Source organism: Notamacropus eugenii, chromosome 3, assembly GCF_028372415.1.
Source record: "Notamacropus eugenii isolate mMacEug1 chromosome 3, mMacEug1.pri_v2, whole genome shotgun sequence".
NCBI lineage: Eukaryota > Metazoa > Chordata > Mammalia > Diprotodontia > Macropodidae > Notamacropus > Notamacropus eugenii.
The window spans coordinates 32,891,971-32,913,878 of NC_092874.1; the positions used below are offsets into that span (position 1 = coordinate 32,891,971).

General features: G+C 36.7%; 1 protein-coding gene across 13 annotated transcripts in view; it reads left to right on the top strand.

The window, feature by feature from the left end:
* ZNF385D (zinc finger protein 385D) overlaps positions 1 to 21,908 on the top strand; it is a 368,989-nt gene that overhangs the window by 279,784 nt on the left and 67,297 nt on the right. The gene's annotated exons all lie outside the window — the stretch shown is intronic.

The window sequence follows — 21,908 nt, forward strand, 5'->3', positions numbered from 1 at the left end:
TTCTCTTGAGGGAAGAGGACAGGTGTACAGCTAAGTCAATATAAACAGTATGCAATGTGTACCCTTGGGAATCTTATCTTCCCCTTCCTGCTCTTTAAAATGAGGATGTGGTAATATGACATTTTCCATTCTTTTATCCTGTGAAGTAATTTCAAGAGACTCAGAGCACTTAGCAGTTGGGCAAGAATGAGAAAAAAACAACCAAAAAACTTTATGAAGGAGATAGCACTTGAATTACACTTGAGACGGGGGGAAGGGAGGGAGGGGAGAGAGAGAGACAGAAAGAGAGAGAGAGGATGGGATGGGAGAAATCAGTTCAAAGCATACTGAAGCAGGAGATGAGATGGTGTATATATATATGGGGTACGTATGACAGTCACTTGGGTTGGAAAGGAACACAGGATAATCTCCCTGTGGGCAGGTACTATTTTGTCTTTGTCTTGGTATCTCCTATGTGCTTAGCACAGGGCTTTAATGTAGGCAGTGCTTAATCCATATTTGTGGGACTGAGTTGTAGAAAATCTTAAAGAAAAGAGATGCACACATTCAGTTGTGGTATCATGGCACTGCATTTTGTTGATAGTTAGATTATAATGGAATGTTTTTAATATTGTATTGATACAGTCATCTGGCTACATACATCAAGGTAACAATGTTATGAAAACTAGATTTTTTTAAAGCATCCAGTTGCTCTTGCCTCATTATGGAGGGCAGACAGCTTCAGGGAGAGATAATGAAAGAGCAGGGGCCAGAACTACGGATTGCTCACAGATAAGTATGCCATGAGTTATTTCTGGTATAACAACAGACTCAGACGTGGTTTCAGGGTCAGATCTCCTGTGGGGAAGATGGAGCAGAAGTACATGAAAGGCAGTCTAAGGGAAAGCAGTTATCCCACGTGACTGGCCTATCTTGCATTGCTAGGTATTAAAGGTAACCCCAATGTGATTACTGAGCGCTTTCCCTGTGGGAAAACCCTTTCAGCAGGGTACAGGTGAGCTCTTTGGCCCACATACAGATATTTTTTTTTCTTTTGACCACAATCACTGAGGGTGGCACTATCTGAGAGTCAAGGTTAAGTGGCCTGAGAGGGCTTGCTGGGTAAAGAGAGAAGATGCTGTTAATGCAGAATGAAAGGACTCCTTCCTAGTTAATGCAACTTACCCCTGCCCCCAGTGTAGGTACACCTCACTCCATAATGGGACCTTTAATTACTCTCTAGACTCCACCATTCTTATTTGTGCTTAGCATGGCATATTTGACCAAGCATATCAGCAACAATTTTCTCAATGGGATCTTGCAAATTCTGTAAGTTGGGGAGAACAGGTAGTAGACTTTTATACCTTCAGTGACAATTAGGCCATCTAATATCATGTCATCGTTTCACAGGTGAAGAAACTCGAACCCAGATAGGTTATGTGATGTATATCCATGTTCACGTGGCTAACATGTGGAAAGTCTGTTCTAATTTTTGAGCTCAGTGCTCATGCTCTTCAGCATGCTAAGGCATACTGGTGGTTCTCTGTGCTGGAAGGGGAGAATTGAACTCAACATACTTATTGCTTCACTTAAAATTTTTGACATTGGTGAATTAGGAACATTGGATAAATAATACTCTTGGCCACTGTCCTTTTGAACCTCTTTGCTTTTGAGAAATGCTTTGCCCAAATGATGATCTGAGCTATCCCTTAAGAACCTAGCTGAGGATTAGATTACAGAATGATCTTTTATAGGAAGAAATACTCCTTAAATCGACACTTAGGTCATTATGGGAATGGGAATGGGTGAGATGTTCTATATTAAATCTCTAGACATTACAAATAACAAATATAACAGGGCTGCAACCCACTTCATCATAGCTGGCAGTTTCTTTGTCCAAGTCTTCCTCAACTAGAACAATTTAATGTTACATGTCAAGTCAAGGATGTATTTATCGTCTAAAGAGGAATATCCAGATGATATCTCTCTATTGTCCTCCTAACCAGAATCCATCAAGAAATGTGTGTGTGTGTGTGTGTGTGTGTGTGTGTGTGTGTGTGTGTGGACAGTTTTCAGAATATATGAAATGCATTGAGGCAGTGAGAAATAATGGATAGTAATTCCTTGTACTTACACAGTGTTTTAAGGTTTTTAAAGTGCTTTGCAATTATTATTTCAATCCTTATAAAAATCATGTGAAGTTTTTGCTATAAACTATTGTCCTTGTCTTACAGAAGAGGAAACTGAGGCAAACAGTGACTTGCCCAGGGTCACACAGCTAGTAAGTGTCTGAGGTTGGTTTAAGATTCAGGTCTTTCTCACCCCAGGCCCACTGTTCTATGCACTGCCCCATCTTGGTCTCCCTTTGAATCATGAAAAACTATGTTTAAGTCCTTGTTAATACATACTCACCATGTGACCCCTGGGAAAGTTGCATCATTCTTGGGTGTCCCTCAGCAACCAACCATCCAAGGTTATCAGTTAGTTGGCAGAGTAGGTAGTGACCTTCATTTGTAGTGGAAGAAACCTTGTTGAGATCTGTGAACTATGTCAGTGAAATAGTGATCTGGTCCAAAATTAAATGCAGAGTCACAAGTTCAAGAGGTCTTTATATGGGGGTGAGGGATCCAGGCTCTTTATTTACATTCTTGAAGGGATCTCCCACCATGGAAACTCTTTCAACCAATGGGAATTTGTAAATCTAGAGTAAAGACCCAGAGAGGTTAAGTCATTTGTCACACAGCTGTTAAGTGCTAGTGGCAGATTTTAACCTAGAATCTAGTCCTAGATCTTCCTAATTCCAAAGCCAGTTTTCTATCCACTATACCTGACTCATGCTGTCCACAAAGGGGGGGAGGAAATCATCTTCTGAAAAAGTCACACATTGTAAATGGTTTTATATAAACCTATAAAGACTGAGAGATAAGGAAATATTTTTTTTTACTTGAATATTCCAATGGATTCTATGTTAAACTTAAATTTAGGGGCTTGTAAAGTTTAATCTTAATCTCTGCCTTATATTTGCTCTCCTCAGAAGCATTAACAAATTAAATGTTCTCCTGGAGGCCTGGACAAATGCTCAGAACTTTTTTTTTTAGAAAATAGTGACTTTGGCATAAAAGGGAAACCCTTTTAATTTCAAAGGAAAATTAATGACTTTAACAATGCCTGTTACCAAAGGGACATATATCTCATAGCATCATAAAGTCCTAGTGATGGAAGGAAACATTTCTTTTGGGTTTTTTTTTTTTTGTTTGTTTTTTGGTTTTGTTTTTTGTTTTTTTTTAATGTTAGAAACAGCAACATGTATTTTGAGATTTTCAAACCCACTTGAAACTCTCTTTTAAAATGCTCTCTACCTTTTGTTTCTAGTATCTGTGAAAGTTCTTTTCTAGGAGTATGGGCATGGGCTTTATCTGTGAATGACCCCAAGGCAAAGCTAGAATGTTAGAGCTGATTGAATTTGGCATTTACAAAGGAGACCCTTTGATGATCTGCTAGTGTAGACCCTTTGAATCATCCATTTCAAATCAAGAGGGGAGCCGATTCTATAATGCTTCTATTGTGATATAGATATGCTTGAGCTGATGGTGCTGTTGATTGTGAACCCCCAAACCCTGTCTCTTCTCAGCAGAGAAGTACCAGATTATAACTCAATACCTTGAACAGGTTATCATAGCCTGCCTTTTAGAACTTGGTAGAAAGTTAACCACTGAACAGTTCTCCTTCTCCTCTTTTATTTATATGTATGTTTATGTATATGTGTGTACCTATACACATATACATACATATGCATGTGTGTGTATATGTGTATATGTATGTATGCATATGCATGTATAGCTATATATTCATATACTTTATAAGTTGTTTTTCCCATTAGAATGTAAGCTCTTGGGGAGTTAGGATTATTTCATTCTTTGTCTTCATTTCCTAAGTGCCTGACATAGGGTAAGCACTTAGTCAGATTATTAGCATTTATTAGGCAGGTTCCAGGCACTGTACTAAGCACTGGGGTTACAAAAGGAGACAGAAGACAGTTCCTGTCCTTGAGGAGCTCATAATCTAATGAGAATGCCAATAAAGAAGCAAATATGTGCAAAGGAGGTACATACTGGATAAACAGAAAATAATTAAAAGACAAACAGAACTAGAATTAAGATGGCTTGGCAAGGTTTCCCGTACAAAAGGGATTTTAGTTGGCACTTGAAAAAAGCAGGGGAAGCCAAGAGGTCCTGGGAAGGAGAATGGCCCCAGAATGGAGAACAACCAGAGAAAAAACAATTACTAGAGTTGAGAGATGGAGTTTCTTGTTTGTAAAAGAGCCAGGAGGTCAGTGACACTAATGCTCATTGCCTGATTGATCATTTCCCCTTTTTTCCCCTGTTTTGCTTACTTTACTTTGCATCAGTTCACAAGTCTTCTCATACTTCTCTGTACTCATCATAGGACTTCCATCACTAGGACTTTATGACACTATGAGATATATGTCCTATGATAACAGGCATTGTTAAAGTCATTAATTTTCCTTTGAAATTAAAAGGGTTTCCCTTTTATGCCAAAGTCACTACTTTCTAGAAAAAGCTCTGAGCATTTGTCCATAGCTAATAGCTAGCATTTATGTGACACTTGACATAGGTTATCTCATTTGGTCCTCATGATAAACCTGAGAGGTAGGTAGTCTCATTATCCTCCATTTTGCAGATGTAGAAACGGAGGATGAAAAAGTTTTAAGAACTTGCCCAAGATCACACAGCTAGTAAATGTCTGATTTTAATTCAGGTCATCCTTCCTCCTTGTCCAACACTGTCCATTGCAGTCCTTGGGCATTATTCCATATGGTACAGTTAGATTTCCCAGCATTCATGTACCACAACTTAGTTAGCCATTCCCAAATGATGGACATCTACTTTGCTTCTGGTTGTCTTTCAGACCCCCTTTCTCCTCCTCATTAGTAGAGGCCACTCTTTCTCGGCTTTGATTTTCATAAGATCTTAGATATAGAGTTTTAAGGGACCTTAAAGGCCCATTTCACAGAGGAGTCACCTGAGGCTCAGGGGTAGCCATCAGTTTACAAACCAGAGAAAAGTAGCATTTGGACTAAAGCCCAAAACACAAAGTATGAACTAGCTGAAATGCTCACTTGAATCTACCACTTAGGATGACAATAAGAATAACCAGCCCCCATATTAATACAGAATATCATTACAAATTCAGCAAAGCAATTTAGCAAATGTAGTGTTTTCCCCCTAGAACCTGGGTATTTAATGAAATCGAGAGGAATAATTATTCTAATTTAAATTTCTTGCCAAAGGGAAGAAACAGCAAATAATAATTGATTTTTTTGTTGATCTTTCTCAGAATTTCATGCTCAAAATTTCCCTGACAGATCTTTATAATCATTGCTGGAAATAAGTTATTTTTCTAATTGTTTCAGGACTAAAGAGTCTAACGGGGAATATTACTGCACCGTCTCAAAGCCCTGTCAAATAAGAAGCAACCAGTTTTAATTAAAATATTGGATGTTTTAACTTGCAGGGTAGGGGAATGATTTGCTTCACTCTGTCTTCTGGGGAGCTATTTGATCATTATGAGACTATATATTATAGATGAATTGAACACTGGCAAATAGTACCCCTTCCCCCATACATAATAGCAGCAATTAAAAATGACATTAAGAAACTGACATATTATTGGAGAGGAGGGAACATTTCTTAGACTCTTTAATGTAATATTGACATTGCTTTTGATATCCTGTAAGGGTTCAACCATTGTTACAGACAGCAAACCATGACTAGAAAATTGGTGTGTGAAATTAATTTAATAAGAGGACTATCTATCTATTTGTCGATCTATCTGTGATTGTCTATACACATACCCTCATGCGCACACATATATTTGGAATGCATCTCATGAAGAAGTGATATGAATAAAATTGGTTCATATGTTGTGTTTTGTTTTGTTTTATTTTATTTTGGTTTTTGTGGGGGGAGCTTAACTGTAAATTATAGGAAGGAAAAAGGAAAAAGAAAATGTCTAATCAGAGGTATCTTGGTATAGTTTAAATGACTATAATTTAGATAAACTAGGTTCCTAGTTACAGAGCTGGATTGAATCTCAGAGCCCTTCAACTCTGAATTGGCTCATTTTAGAGATGAAAATCAAAGTCCAAGGGAAATGAAGTGCCTTGACCAAAATCACACAGGTATCGTACATCAAAGGTGCAGTCTGAGCCATGGTATTTGGACTTCACTGCAAGCTTTTTATTTTCATTTTTTCCCCACTGTACTGAACCATAGTCATAATGAGATTTTGTTAACTACCTATTATTTAGCTGTGTGACAGATAAGTTGCTGAACCATAAAGCACCTCTGTTTCCTCCACTGTACATTGTGGAGGCTGGATTAAGTGCATGATTACCACCCAACCTAAAGATACCTAGGGGATGGGAGCAGAGGGACAGTCTAGAGCAATGACTAGAGGTTCCTGAATTCTCACATGCATAAAATTCTCACATGTGTCTTTGTAATCTTTGTATCACAGATTTAGAGGCAGAAGGATGATTTACACTCATATACTCCAATGAAATTGGACTCACTTTCCATGTGGAAATAGGCCCAGAGAGAATAAGTAACTAGCCCCAAGTTCTGATAAGAAGCAGAAGCAGATTTTTGAATCCAGATTCCCTAACTCTGCAGAACTGGGCACATTATTCCACCTTCACACATTTTATTGAGCTATGGCAAATGGCAATTATGTCGCAACATGGTATGTGGACTTGCCTTTTATGAGTTGAATAAAATACAAACTCATTTTAAAAAGTGTTTTCCATAGAAGGAAAATGATCCTGTCAGATTTGTCATGGCATCATAAATTTAAAATTAGAGGAATTTTCTAGAAAAGAAGAATGAATCCCAGAGAGGTTAATTGAGTTATCCAGGGTCACCTAGGTGACAAATGGCAAAGCTAACTTTCAAATCAAGTACATCTGTTCTTTTCCCCCTAATATGATGCTTCCCTATTTTTTTCCTATTAACTAACATCAATGACAGTTATCATATGGGCCTACTTTTGATTTTTTGATAATAAAAGTGATTACTTTTTTTAAAAAGTTGGAAATGATTTGACTAGTTGTTGGGTGAGTTCTCTATAGATTTTATGTTTCTGTGATTCTCTGAAAGGAAGACTCACTCTCTAGTACTGTGTCTAGAAAAGGCAAATGACAAGAGTGGCATGGCCTGAGAAAATGAACACATTCACTAACTACAAATAATTTTAATTCACTAGGTGATTTTTTTATTGCAAAATTGAGCTAAAAACTGGTTAAATTATGTTCTCTGTTTTTCTAACATAGAATCTGTCTTAGTAACAAAACCCTAGCATGTAGAAGAATTGCAACTACCACCAGGGAATCTTTCAGTCTGGAGATCAGTGGGTCTACATTTGAGTCTACAAGTCACTTAAAATTGGAATTTTCTTGTAAAAACAGGTGTAAAGGAGGAGAAAACTTCTCTAGGAATTTCTATTTGTGAACTGAATTTGATTGGATTATTCCACCTTTTTGTTCAATCCCAGATAGTAATATGCTTACCATGAGAACAGTATTGAAGCTTTGAATCTTATTTTCATTGTTAAAAGTTAGGAGAAAGTCTTGTAATGTTAATGAGATTTATATTAATGGCAGTTAAAAGATCTTCCCCACCCATTAATAGGCCTCAGGTGGAACCCATTAAGGGAAGCTTGATTAGGGGAAGCTTGTTTTGTAGGAAGGCCCACACCTTTTGTTAATATATCTCTGGTAACTATGCATGTATATAATGGTCAGACTGTTGGATTTGTCTATTGATCTGTGATGTACGTACTGCTTATGGTCAGACAGTTAGAAGCCCTGACTGTTGGTCTTTATTTCTCTGCTTGTATTTTTTTCTGTTGGTGAATGTAATTAAAGTAGATTGTTGATCCCCTTTTAAGTTAATTCCTTAGAAAAGCAGATCTAAGAACTTGTGCCAGCAGGTCATCCTTGGTAGAGAAGACATCAAAATTCTAAACCACAATGACCGAATTGCAATTTTAACGATAACCAGTAATTGCTTCATAATTCTAAAGATACTGTGGTCTTTGATTCTTTTACCCTGTGAAGTATTTAAATACATAAGTCTACACATTAACATGTTACAGGGAAATACTTAACAAAATAAATAAAAATACAATAAAATATAATTAAGATTCACATATGGTTTTCTAAGTCAATATGTAGTTTGCAAAGATTCTGGTGAACATGTTAATGGCATTGGTTTGAATTTGAATTTCACCGATGTAGGGGCGTTTGAGCTCTTCTTCATTTTCTTAACTATGTCTGTCTCAGAAGTTCTGTGATCCTTGCAGCTAATACTTGGGGAACCCTTGCAGCTATTAAATTAGAGGTAGTTGTACATTTAATAAAATTTTATTGAACATGATTGCTTATTGCTGTGGAGATCAGAGAACCATAAAATGTATCTTCTATCCTCTAAGATTTTAGGATTAAGTGGTGTAGTCATTTGATTTTGTTTTCCACCTATTTAAAAAAAATGTCAACAAAATGCCTGTGTGGATGTGTGTGTGTGCATTGTGTGTGTAATGACAATTTATAGAATATTTGAAATATATTGAGGCAATATAAAATAACCAGCATTTATATAGCACTTTATAGGGTTTACAGATGTTATATCACAACAACCTGGGAACTAGATACTATTAATCATTATACCCATTTTACAGATGAGGAAACTGAAGCAGTCAGGTAAAGTGAGTTGCCAAGGGTCACACAGCTAGTGAGTGTGAGGCTAAATTAGAATTCAAGTCTTACTGATTCAATAATGTATTCTTGTATGGAAGAAATACAAAGGAATAGTCTTAGTATATTTTATCCAACTTTAGGATTTATATCATCCATTCGTTATTAGATGCTTGATATTTTTAGCTTTTCAGTACTTGACAAATTGAGGTTTGACAAAATAAGAGGCTATTTTAGCTCTTTGGAATTTTTCCACAGAGTTTTAAAACCATAAAGTGGAAGAATCAGTTCAGTTGTTATTAATTAATTCATCTTCCTCACATTATTATTTTAATATTTTATTACCTACTTAAGGGTGTTGAAGCTTCAGGTTATCATTTTATTGTGAAGAGGTGATTACATTGAAATAAATTATGATTTCCCAGGTATTGAAATTTATATTATATACATATATAAGTATCCTAGAGATTAACCAATTCATATTTTAAATGTCTGCTTAAAACATTATTTGGATATTTAAATACTTCATAGGGAATTTTATAAAAATGAGAATTTATTCGTAACAATACCTTTGAACCTTGGAACATTTACTTAATGTATATAAATTTCAAGGAAAAGTTATTTCCACTTATTTTTCTACTTCCTGTTTTCATTCTAAAGGAAAAATTAAAAGAAGACTAGAAGTTAATATATTTGTGCCTTTTCCAGACTGAGAAATCAAAGAAATTAGCAGGAATATGGTTTATCATGTCAATTGTAAATTTGCATGCATTTGGAAGTTCTTCAGTTTCCTCATTGGTACTAATAAATCTGAGATGTGCATACATAAATGCTTACGCACATACACATGCACATATACATATGTGTGTAAATATTTAGCTATACATATATGTGTGTATACATATATATATAAATTGTGTACCTATTATACTTAAATTTTGTCTATCAATGCATTTGTGGTTTCAGTGATGGTGGTCTTTCCACCAGTACCAAATCTTCTCATTCTGTTCAGTTCACCTTATTTCTCCTTAAAAGACTCTTCCTACACATTGGAGGCCCTGCTTTGTTTGGTTCCTGTGATATGTTAGTTGCTCTATATTCTCATGTGACAGGTCTACCATCCCCTACCTCTTTTTGTCACTTTTCAAATACAAGTCATAATTGGTAATGTGTCATGGCCTGTTTTCAGTCCACATGTATTTGATTTATTCTTCCAGAATCATGATGATTCATGATTTACAGCAATGGAAGAATTTCAGTGTTAAAAAGAAAATGTCCTTTAGCAGCAGCCAGAACTTCAGGGTCATTTAAAGCTCAAGACAATTTCCCAAATACAATCCAGCTTGATCTCCTCCCTTCTGTTCAGTTCTGAGCCAACTTCACTGTCCATCTGCAATTCATATCCAGGATATATAAATGTACTAACTCAGTATGCTTCCTGGAAGACATACATTCATCTCTTTGATTGATATTGAGCATATTATGAGGCACAGTTATCACTATAGCTAAATGGTGTAGAATTCATACAGTTTTAGCAGACAGAGATTCTTTGTTTGAGGAAGTGTTTTTAGACTCTAATTTGTTATAGCAAAAAAATGAAATAAACATTTCATTGTGAACAAACAAATAAATGCTTTGATCTTTTATATTTGCTACCCCATTCAGGCAGTTCAATGATTCTGAAGATGTGACGTATTATAAAAAAATAAATTGTATGCAAAAGCCAGTCTTGCTTTCTTGTGTTTTTACATGGATGTTTTCTTAGATGCATACAGAAATGTTCTCACAAAATGTTCTTCTTGGCTTAGTATTTGCTGCCATCTTATTTTTCATTTTTCATTTTTTTTTTGAGTGAGAGTGTCAATTTCTTACCTACCATCCTTTCCCTCTATTCTTTTGGAATCTTTAATTCATTGATATGTCTTGAAAATCTATCCCTGGATACCTTGTGTTTCCTCTAATATGAATTTCTTTCATACTTATTTTTCAGATCTACTTGTTCTTTTGGATTTTATTTTTATTAAATGACATTGCAACTTCCCCAAAGGGTGAATCTAGCATGAAATTGGAAGTGTCCAAGTGAAGAGGCTATGCTCTCCTTATTGATCAGTATATATCATAATAGAAATGCCAACAAACATGTTCCATTTTACATCTTTTTCTTTTCCTTCTCCAATTTTAACTATAACTACTCTTGGAATGGTAGCCAAGCTATGTTTTCCTCTGAACAATATTTTTTTTTCTTATTTTATGACCTGTTACTGTTCATAATCTCTCATCTTCCTCAAAAATAATGCAAAATAACTTGCACCCTTTGTTGTTTTTGGGTACCATGTTTCTCAGCGTGGCAGGAAGTATCAAGTATTTCATTGTGGAGGAAACTTCTGGAGATTCTTAGTCATGTTATTGAGAAAATAATCTTGCTTAGGCTACATTTTTTCTAGTGCCTTTAGCAATGAATACATTTGCTTTTCTATTTTACCCTATTTTAAGGACTAGTAGCTTGCTCAGACAAGTTGATCTGAAACTACATTTAAACATAGTATTGTATAGTAGATAGAAAACTGGACCCATACTTTCAGGAGATCTGAGTTCTGATCCAGCCTCTGAAATTTTCTCGTTATATGGCGATGCATGTCATTCAATCTATTTTTTTGTCTCAAATAATTCTCTGAGACTATAATTATGGATGGATTATGATCTATGTTATTGATATTATCTTTTCATCTTTATCCTTTTGGTCTAAATTGAAATTTACGGTAAGCAGGATCTAACTGCAACAGATTGGTGTTACTCAAATCCTTGCTTTATTGGTTATCGGCAATTTTATATCTGTTAAAATATACTCTGTGCTACTTTGGGGTGATATTTTCTTTAGATATCTTCCAATTCTCTTCCAGAGGAAAAAATAACCATATTATGCTTAATTCCTAAAATATATCTTACAGGATTCCTTGTATCTAATCATTTCATTGATGTCATAAATCATCATGAAGTATGTTGACTTAGTTGGAAGGATCTGTCTTAAAATTTCTCTACTGCTTTATTTTCTATGGAAGAATTTGCCATATAAATAGTGATCATCTTAATTCTCATATCCAGCTTCATTATTTGTCACCACTCATTGCATATTTTGGTCCAGCTCAGTTGGTCATCTTGCTGCTTCTCATCTGTGTCACTCTGTCTCCTTTCTCCATGCCATCAGTGCCTCATGCCATGAATTCTCTCTTCCTCCTTGCCTTAAAGTTGACCTTGTAGAATTTCTTCTTTCCTTCAGGATTCATCTCAGGTACCACATTCCACATGAAGCTTTTCATGACTCAGCCCACATCCTGACTTCTAATGTTGTCTCCTGCTCAAAAAAAAAAAAAAAAAAAACCAAAACATGTTCATTTTGCATAAATCCTTCACATTTTTATGTATGTATGCATTGTCTCCAGAATATGAGGTAAGTTCCCTGAGGATAGTGATTGTTCCCGTATTTCATTTTATCAACAGCTCCTGGCACATAGCTGTTACTTAATAGATATGTGTTTATAATTTAATTGATTGCTGGTGCTCTTTAAGGCAACATAGAGCACTTTTTATTCTCTTATTATGTGCCATCTTCTATCCTCTATGCTGGGGTTACAAATACAAGTGAGTGAGATAGTTCCCACCTTCAGGGAGCTTAATTGGAGAAAACAACAAAAGCACATGAAGGTTATATAGAAAGGTAAAAAAGAAGGCAAGATGGAGGGGGTAGGTGCTAGCATCATAGTGAGAGAACCAGGAAGTGATATGGAGGCCTCACTCTGGATAGGATAAGGCAGAAACTCTTCTGATCAGAGCCCATTGTCTCAGGGATGTAGTCTAAAGTTCTGCAATAGGGAAAATGGCATTGATGGCGAAAGGGTTGGCTGCCTGTTGTGGAGATGACCAAGTGGCCTACGAAATGAGGTTCCTTATTGTCATTCAACAAATGAAGAAGACTGGTCTGCAAGTTCTTTTCTTTGTTTTTACTTGTTGAAGAGGAAAACTTTGAGCTGGACTTCCATTGAACTCCAGCTGCTTCCTGTCTTTTGGTTTCATTTTCATTTACAGAAAGAAACTCAAGGTGGCTTTGGTTCAATTGCTCTAATAGTTTATTGATTACTTGGCCTTTGGACAATTTCACTGGTCTGATCTCACTCCCTATTTCCAATTTGAGGCTTAATATAACTGATCCCCTCTTTTTTTTTTAAGAGACAGGAATACAGAGGAAAACATGTCATTTTTTTAAGGAAGATTCACAAAATAAATACCAAGTTTTATCTTAATGTGGACCCCCAAGCCCTCAAACTTTGGGGTATTCTGCCCATTAAAAATCATTTCTGAACTGTCTGATTATATTTCCTTTTATCAAGTTTTTCTTACTTTACGTGCATCCATATATAGCATTAAATGTGACAGTGGACAATATTTTCATTTTATCGTTCTTTCTTTCTCTGATTAGGAAAATACCACTGATGTGTATTGATTAGATCTGTTAGGAGCTCAGCCCAGAACCAAAGCCAGAAGGTTGGCTAGTCCTTTTGTGAGCTTATGGAAGCTTCCTGTTATTATTCCTGTATCTGAGAGAGGGTGAGGGATGAGAGTAGTATCACTAAGAGAAAGGCCTCCTTGGAGGAGGAAATAGAAAAATCTTCTCTCCAAAAAAGAAGTTGCTTTGTAAATAGAAAAGTAAATTTGTGCAACTTTATTAACTTAGAATTTATTAGATCACAATCATATAGTGTTTCTGAATTTCAGGGTACAATAGCAATAATGTTATTGTCCAAAGTCTGAAGAGACAGCAAACCATTGTAGTCCAGCCCCGAATTGATTTCATACATACTAGAATCGGGATCCTTGGGAAATAATTTCATCCTTCTAGCCTTAAACTTCCTCATCTGTAAAATGATGGGGTTGGACCTGGTGGTTTTTAGGATATTCATTCAGCTTGAAGCCTGTAATCTTACAAAAAGGCTGGGGTGTGCATCCTGGTGCTGACTCCAAGGGAAAGCCTGACCTGGGATTTAGTGGCCTAGAAGATAAAATGGTGGACCTCAACTCAGGAAACCCTGGATTTGAATTCTACTTTAAACCCTAATTACATGTATGACTGTAACAGCAAGCACCCTAGCATGCCCAGGGTGACCTGCTAGTACAGGTTCTTGGATCTGCTTTTTCTTGAAGGAAAGCAACTTTAAAGGGGTCAACCATCTTACTTTGATCAAACACATATATCATTAACTTAGTTCAGGGAAAAAAGTTAGCACCCTGAACCTCAGAGAAAATCCAAACAAATTACAAGCAGAAACTACAAACAGAGAAAATAGAATAAAGACCAATAGGCAGGACTTCTCTCTGACCATAAGCAATGTTCATATCAGACCAACAGACAGATTCAACTGTTGACCACTACATACCCCTAAGTGAGTACATACATACATAGTTACCAGAGAAAGAAGCACCAACTTCTGACTTTTCAAAGTCGGTGGGCTCCTTGAGGGCTACCCAGAGTCTTGTCTGGCAAAATCACAGGAACATTCCTACAGTGAGTGAGCCCCAAAGCTAAATGCTAACCTCAGAGTATACAGAGAGCCAGAATGCATCACAACCCATGTGCTTCGGTGCCAAATTACAAAAGGTATGCAAGCCTTCAAGCAAACAAGCCTCCCCTCATCAAGCTTTCCTTACTGGGCTTGAAGTGAGGCTTATTAATGGGCTAGGAAGAACTCCCATTAACAATGACCTTGGGCAAGTTTCCTAACTTACTAATGACTCAGCTTTCTTATAATGTAAAAGGAAGTATTTAAACTTGTGTTTTCTCAGGTCCCATCGGGCTCTAAATCTATTTGCCTATAAAACTAATTATTAAATTGGATATGAGTTCCATCCCTGGTGATGTCAGGGAAAATAATGATCTTCTGGAACAAGGGATACAGTAGCTCTTTCTAGCAGTCTCAGGAGATTACAAGGAAATGCTGGGTAATATTATGTCAGTGACATTAGTAATTGGTAATTGGTACAGTGTGAAAAGAGTGCTAGATTTGGTATTGGAATACTTAGATTCAGTTCATATCTCTACCACATTATGTTGGCTTAGGCTGGTCACTTAACTCCCTAGACCTCAGTTTGCTCATCTGTAAAATGGAGGAGAGTTGGAGGTGATAATTCTGAAACTGTGCTTGTAGTTATCATTCATTCATGTGAAAAAACAAAACTACTGCTGGCTAATGACCACACTATGTCTATGGATCTAATACAATACAATAATTCAGTGTTGATATTAGTCTTCAGAAGACAAAGTGTGTCTATGAATGACCTAATTGGTATCTGACTATCCCTGAATGAGTTGTCCTAGACTAACTAAAGGAGGGAACCCTGGGAAATGAGAAGTTCAATCAAATTTGTACCATTTCAGTGCAGGTTAGTCAAAGCTTTGGTAAGAAGGATCAATAAATTATTGACAATTCCTTTGAAATGTAATGGGCAGCGATGGTGGGGATAACAATCACAGCCTTCATTTCTTTTCTTAACATTCAACTTAATTGGAAATATCTAAGGGTTGGATAAATGCTTCCTTTTTGTAATTTCTGCTGTCATCATTCAGACTTGGGATTTGGGGAACTTGTGTATGAAAAATCTCTCCTTTGATGCAGTTCAGAGTTAGAAATTAAAGATAGGTTTTATTGATCCCCATACTAACTCTTGATCTATGCCAGACTGTTACCTGTTTGGATGCCTTAAATTTTTGAAAATCATTTTTTATCTGAATGAATAAGATGAATTTATATTATGAGGAAGCAGTCAAGGGAAGAGACAGAGTCATATAGTATAGGCTAAACTGATCTTGTGATAAGAAGATCTGGATTTGAATTCTGGTGCCACCATTTCCTTAACTAGCTGTCCTTGGATATGTGACTTCTCTCCGTATCACCATTACTCCACTTGTAGATCATCTCACATGTCTTTTTCAGTTCCAAATTAGCAAAATTATGATTTTTACATACATTGCTTCCGTTCATTTGCCTTCAGAATTGAAGGAAACCCTTGGAAGTGGAATACTATTTTAGTAACTGTCCATATCTATATTTCATAAACCTTTAAAAGCCATTTAAAAAAGAAATTACATTTGTGGAAAAAATAAACTTGAATTAACTATGGTTTGAGTGTTCTTAGAAGCCACGGAATTTAAAATCCCAACAGTTCCCTCTCTAATTATTTAAACATTTCTTTTCTGATAATAAGTACAATCATAAAAGACTGAAATCCTCAAGAATCAGACTGAGTGGTGGTTTACTATTAGACATCAGCATACCTACAGCACGTAGAAATCCCAGATAGGAATTATGAGAACATTCCTAATCAGCAAATTTAAGAAAATTGGCAGGTAGCATGGTATTGTGGAAATATACCTGGCCTGTACATCTGGAGACCTAGATTGCAGGCCAAATTCAGCTATTATTTACCTATATAAATGGAGGAGAGTCACTTGACTACTCTAGGCCTTAGTTTCTTCATGTATACGTTGGAGTGGTTGCAGTAGACACTACTTTCCAGCTCTAAAATTCTGATCCTGCGATTCTGAGTTACAAGATCCCATAATGCCAAGGGGTAAAAATCAGATGGAGGAAGGCAAGGTTGGACAAAGGAGTGGTAGGTCTGGTGCTTATAAGCATATACTGAGATAATGTATGTGTCATTCCTGTCAATAAGTATTCATTAAACACAGACAACTAGAAAGCACAGTTAATAGAGCACCAGGTCTAGAGTCAGGAATGTTCCTGAGTTCAAATCCAGCCTCAGACACTTACTATCTGTGTGACCCTGAGCAAGTCACTTCACCCTGTTTGCCTCAGTTTCCTCATCTGTAAAATGAGCTGGAGAAGGAAATGGCAAACCACTCCAGTATTTTTGCCAAGAAAACCCCAGATGGGGTCACGAAGAGTCTAACATGATTGAAATGACAGAACAACCGCAATAAACATGTCAAATGGTGTGCTTGTGTTGGAGATACAAGGAAAGGTGGAAGAGAGTCCCTGCTCAGAAGCTGCTTATGGTGTTACTGGGGAGATAACATGAAAACTAGGTATAAACTAAACACACACACACTTACACACAATGCACGGTCTGGGGCACTGTCTCATTCCCTCTTTCAGAGTATGTCCCTTCTTTCCCATACCCCTTGGATGTTATTACCAAACTCTGTTAAGTAATGAGCATCTAAGGTTCCAAGACATGATAGAGACTAAAAAAAAAATAAAAACAAACAAGGATCATTTGGCTCAATCTCTGTATTAAATATTTAAAGAAACAATTTCTCTGGACTGCATGGAAAGAAGAAAAGAGTAAGTTGTGACTGTTCTTATCCTTGAGAAGATGCCAGCTCTCTGGTAGCCAGAGACCAGTATCCATTTTGTGACCTGTGCCTAACTAACTTTGAGCTTGTAAAAGGTCATTTTGCGAAAAGCACAGCTCTGAGAAATTAGTTTCTTTTTCAAATGAAAAGCTTAAATGATCAGATAAAAGAATAACTTGGAACCCAGGGAATTTAGGAAGATACTTCAAAGATGTGTGCCATGTTAGGTACATATGAATAAGATATGGGTGTTCAAGATAGGAGAGGAGAAATACAAAGGAAGTTGGAGAGATTTTCTCACACAGTGTGAAGCTCCCCACATGAGCAAGTATCCACTCAAATAAAAACAGGCCAAAGGATAAAATGTAGCATAAATTTCTTTGATATGGAGAATACTAGTCTTGTGGGATTTCTTTGAAAAGACATCACATAGGAAACTTCCATAGAAAGAGCTTTAGAGATAATTATGTTTTTAATTGTAATGAAATTTATGTCATCTCACTTAATGGCACACACTCTTTAGTGAGCAGTTTGTGCATAGAGCAGCCTAATGAAATGACTTAAATTCCTCTTCCTTCTACTCCCACTGAGAAGAAGAGGGAGGCCACATTTTTTTGAATTGTAAGCAGGTACTATGTCATTTTCCTGTGTTCTGTTTCAGGGAAAATTTTAATATGTTGCACATCTGTTTTCTGAAATATTCTATTCTGTTCAAAAAACTCAGTGAAGTTATTGCAAAACTCATGTTTTTATTTATGTTCCACTGGGCTCAAATATTCGTGCATGTTTTACCACAGGTTTGGTTTTTTGGGGAGGCTACAGTGTGAAAACACAGCACACATTAACTTTGGACTTCAGCTTGTAACAGATGTGTAGTGGTGTGTTTGTGTTTTAATGTATTTTTGGAATTGAATCTATCTAAAGAATTGGCCATTACAGCTAAAGCTGAAATGTAGTTTGCAAAGAGAGAAATGGGAGCAAGTATTTCTTGGTCCAAATGTGGGTTTTTTTAATGTAGTTTAAAAAAATACTTCTTCTAGTCAAGGCAGTTATATAATTGGTCAGGATTAGCTAATTCTGTAACTAATGCTAACAAAAATCATGTAACACCACTTAAAAGAAAGTAATGATTGTACCAAGGTGGGAATCTTAAAAGCATTTTGTAACATTTCATGTTTTAGTTTATTTTAAAATATAGCCTCTGCTTAGGGAAAGGAAATAGCCCTCTGGAATCTCTAAAACCTGTTTCTTGAAGGTCTATTTTTATTGGTTGAAATTGGCTTTGATTAAATACTTTCCTTCCAGGGGATGTGCAGGTGCAGTGTATGTTTTCTTTTGTTAGAGATATCATAGATTTCCAATCTTTATTCATTGTTGAATCTCATTGCCATGGATCATAGATTTCAAATCAGAAAAGGATTTTAGATATCACCTAATTCGTGCCATTCCTACCCCGTATTTCTCAGGTGGAATCTCTTAGGTCTAGAGAAGTGAAACGGCTTGTCCAAGGACATACAGGCAGTTGAATAGCATTTAAATTCAGGGCTTTTGTATGAAAGCCAGAAGGCTTTCTTCCATCTCATCTATAGTATATATTACTATCGAATTGGAATTGCTTCAATGATTTATTTCTGTTTTACCCGTAATCAATGGTCACATGCAATCGATCTTTTGAAGAGTGAGATAAAATAGATAATACTATGCTCTCTGCTAATGAAGGCACTGAAATATTCCTTCTGCATCTTCCTCATGAGGGTCCTATGACTGGTAAAGCAACTAATAGACCTCATAGTACAATAAATTGGACTATGCATCTGGATGGAAGGGACCTCAGAAACTCTAGTCCAATCTCTTCATTTTATAATTGAGGAAACTGAGACTAAGTGACTTTCCCAAGGTCACACAGGTAGTAAATGCCAAATGTAACATATAAACACATAAACGTGATGTGAAGAAAGCAGGTCACGGAGTAAAACCCAACATGCTATAGACCAGTCCCAATGATGTTTCATGCAGTGTAGCATTATTTTGCCACACCATTCACTGTCAGGGTGATAAGATATCCTCAAGTATCCATCTCATTTACATCTTACTTTGGCCTACTCTGTTGACAGCTTACTCTATGGGGGCTCACACCAGGAGAAGGGAGAGGGGATCCAAGCCAAGCTCTGCTCTCTCATGAAAAATAGGATAGGATAAAATGAATGATGTAAAAGTTGGCAGCACTTCCTAAAATATATATCCCAGAAACTGCCTAGCATCCTATTTATGGGAAATTCACTTAACAAGTCACCAGTCATGGGAAAGGGGAGAGGAATGTGGGTGATTCTCACTTCCTTATGAGGACTAGATGAGAATCAGTCTTGTGGATTTGGAATCAGAAAACTTGAATCGAAATATAAGCCCTTCCACTAACCTGCCTATGTGACCTGAAGCATTTCACTTAAACTCTCTAGGGCCTGCTTTCCCCATCTGTAAATGTGTAAATGGGCCTAAATTCTGAAGTCCCTTCCAACTCATAGTCTTTGATTCTAGGACACAAATTGTATTGCTTTTCTAACCTCTAGCTTAGCTTGGAACACTTATGGGGGGTGGGGGGGGAACATCCCTGGAATGGATGCCTTAGCCAGAAACCAAAGGGATCCTTCTGAAAAGGAGAGAGAACACAAGTAGATGGGAGATCATCACAGTGAAATCACTCTAAATTAGGACTTTGCCTATCCTCTCTTACTTTGAGAAGCTTAACAGTTAAAAATAAACTTGCATCCTATTGGCCTGTTCCTTTCTGAGCCTCTTTGATCTTAGTCTGGGGGGAAGGGGAGAGGGAGGGGGAAAGGTGTGGGTAGGGCAAACCAAGCAAAATAAAGCCAGGAATGAGTCCTTAATCAGTTGTACATAGCATCTGGGGGCAACATGAGGGGACATTGTAGGCCTTTAATCCATGGGGTTATTAGGAATCTTACAAAGCTGCTCAAGTTTGTTTTGAGTTCTCATCTACCTCCCAAATCCATATGGTTTTATTTCTACCTTTCCCCTTCTTGACCTTCATTATCAGATTTTTCTTCCTGATTTATTCCTGCTGAGACATTACTGATAATTAAGGTTTTCACTGATAAGCTTTTTCAGGTATTACTTCCCCTCTGTATTGATACATATCAGTATTGATACATATTCTGCCTCTTCTGTCATTTTTTCCTATTCAGGTTCTAGGAGCTAAGGACCCTAAGCCTAGGGGCTGGGGCTGGGGGATGCAGAGATATTCCTATAAAATGTTCTAGTGCTCACAGATGACCTTTCCCTTCTTCATCTATTCTCAACACTCAACCTCCAGGTGATATTTTAATTGATTAAATACGAATGGAAACTTGGCAGGCTACCTTGAAAACCTTGGTCATTCCCATTTTACCTTTAGGTGATCTTTCTAAAAGACATTTTAGATCATTCTGTTCCCCCACTCCTCCCTTCAACAAACTCTAGTGGCTCCCTATTACTTCTAGGATCAAATGAAAGCTTCTGTGTTTCACATTTAATATCTTTCACAATTGGATTCCAACCTTTGTCTATATAACTCCCTTTCATGAACACTTTGGTTCTGTCAAACTGGCCTTCATGCCATTCCTCCCACATGTTAACTTCTCTTTAATATCTCTCTCCTTGCACAATCTGTCCTCCATGCTTATAGTCTGTGATCCCTACAGGATATTATATGCTTACCCTCCATCCTTAGAATCCCTGGATTTCCCTCAAAATGCAGCTCACCTAAGAAGCATTTCCTGATATCAGAGCTGCTAGTACCTCCAACTCTCCCCGCTTAAAAAAAAAACAAAAAACCAAAAAAAATCCTTGTTTTTATTTTGTATATGTTTTTTCATATGTGTACATGTTGTTTCTCCAATAGAATGTAATTTTTTTAGAACAAGCTTCAGTATTGTCATTGCATCTCTAGGGCCTAGGACAATGTCGAGAACAAGATAAATTTTTAAGAAATACTCAATGATTGTTATTACTGCTTGGGAATACAGAGACAAAAATGAAACAACCCCTGCCTTTAAGGACATTACATTCTGTTGGGGGAAAAATACATCTACAAGTAAATACAATGTACATTATACATATATATATATATATATATATATACACACATACACATATAGACACACATAACATACATATATGCACACATATATGTATACATATATACAATATGTATATGTATGTATATGTGTATGCGTGTATGTATGTACACTGTAGATAGATAGATAGATAGATAGATAGATAGATAGATAGATAGATAGATAGATAGATGATAGACAGACAGATACAAGAGAGAGTGCATTAGATGCCCGGGGAAACAGGAAATGCCTGATGTAGAGGACAGCACTAGAGCTGCATCTTGAAGGAAACCAGGGATTCTAAAATACTGAGAGGAGAGAGCAAAACCATGGAGTCTAGAGATGGTGTTTGGGTGTGTAAAATACCACCGTGGCTGGTATGGCTGGATAAAAGGAAAGAAAATATCAGAAAACTACCAGGAAAAGAAGAGGCTGGATTGTAAATAAGTAGAGGAATTTATATCTAGCTCTATAAATTGGTTGAGCTGGGGTTGGGGTGGGGAGGGTGGCATGTTTAGACTTGTGTTTTATCACAGTTCATTTGGTGGTTGTGTGGCTGATGGACTGGAGACTTGAGGTAGGGAGGTCAATTAGGAGACTACTGCTATCATCTAGGTGAAGGATGTCCAACAAACATTTGGTACCTAATAAATTCATGTTTGATTCAATTAGTTGGTAG